The sequence below is a fragment of the Babylonia areolata genome, chromosome 26 (assembly GCF_041734735.1).
Source record: "Babylonia areolata isolate BAREFJ2019XMU chromosome 26, ASM4173473v1, whole genome shotgun sequence".
NCBI lineage: Eukaryota > Metazoa > Mollusca > Gastropoda > Neogastropoda > Buccinidae > Babylonia > Babylonia areolata.
The window spans coordinates 36,216,456-36,217,971 of record NC_134901.1 but is presented as its reverse complement, the minus strand read 5'-3'; positions in this window follow the sequence as shown (position 1 = coordinate 36,217,971).

Genomic DNA, 1,516 nt, shown 5'->3' with positions numbered 1-1,516 from the left:
CATTAATTGTAGTTAACTGTTACTACCCTGATGGAGTTTCAAGAGGTGAAGCTGACTGGTTAATGGATTTAGATTTATCCCATAGCTGGATAATTCTAGGGGATTTTAATGCGCACCATGCCTTGTGGTCGGACAAAAATTGCGAATTCACAACCAACAATGAATATCTAGCGAATACCATAGTTCATTCTAACTTAACTATATTAAATGATGGTTCAATAACAAGAATCGCTGATCGGGCAGATCAAAAAAATTCTTCAATAGACATCTCTTTGGTGTCGACTGATATAAATCCATACTGTGAATGGCAAGTTCTCAAAACACCACTGGGGAGTGACCACCTTCCAGTTGAAATGGTATTATCTGTAAAACATGAGATCATAATTAAAGATAATATGGGGTTGAAATATAATGAAAAGAAAGCAAACTGGGATCTGTTTGGTAATATGCTGGCTTATTACTCTGCTGATCTAAATTTCAACACTGATGTTACATCACAAGAAGATTTAGAAATTTGTTATTGGTCTCTAAGGAATGTTATTCTGAAGGCTGCTGATGGTTCAATTCCAAAAGTAAAGTATATAGCCAATCCAAAACGGTCTGGTAATCCTTGGTGGAACAGCTCATGTGAAATAGCAGTCAATAAGAAAACAGAGGCTTTCAAAAACTGGCATAGGTATCGAAAAATCGAATCCAAAGAAAGAGTATCAGAACTGCACAACAAGTATAAACAGGCTAATAGTTTTAGTAATAAAATAGTGGCTGCTGCCAAAAAGATGTACTACACAAATCTGATTAACGACTGTACTAGCAACCCAACTGCCTCTTCAAAACTGTGGGGAGAAATAAAGCAAATAAAGGGTGTCTATAATCTTCCTGATCCTCCTTTGTATGAAAATGATATTGTGTATAAAACTAGGGAAGAGAAAGCCGAGTTATTTGCGGATACATTCGCAAAAATGAGTCAGACAGAATACTTGCCATCCTATGAGCAAAAGAGAAGGAAACAGTTTGAAGATATGAACTGCCCCTGTGAAATGGATAAGAATGATAGCAGTGCATCTTACATTAATGCAGACCTAACGCTGGGGGATCTATACCGTGCTCTCAATGCTGTTAAGTCAGGGAAAGTTGCGACAGGCTCAGATCCAATATCGTACAACATGATCAGACATTTTCCAAATATCTTTTTAAAAAGAGTGTTAGATTTTTTTCAGATTTGCTGGAATTCTGGTATCCTTCCAACTGATTGGAAGAAAGCAACCATAGTACCTATTCACAAACAAGGAAAACCTAAATCTAGCCCTTCCAGTTACCGACCTGTTTCGTTAACTCCCCATCTTGGGAAGGTTTTTGAGAGAATTTTGAAAACTAGATTAGAACACTTTCTGGAGAAAAAAGGAATTTTACCTACTTTCCAGGCTGGTTTTAGAAGAGGTAGGGGTGTTACTGATCATGTCGTCCATCTAACTTCTCATGTTAAGAAGGCACTCGCAAAGCGTCACTCCACGGTCGC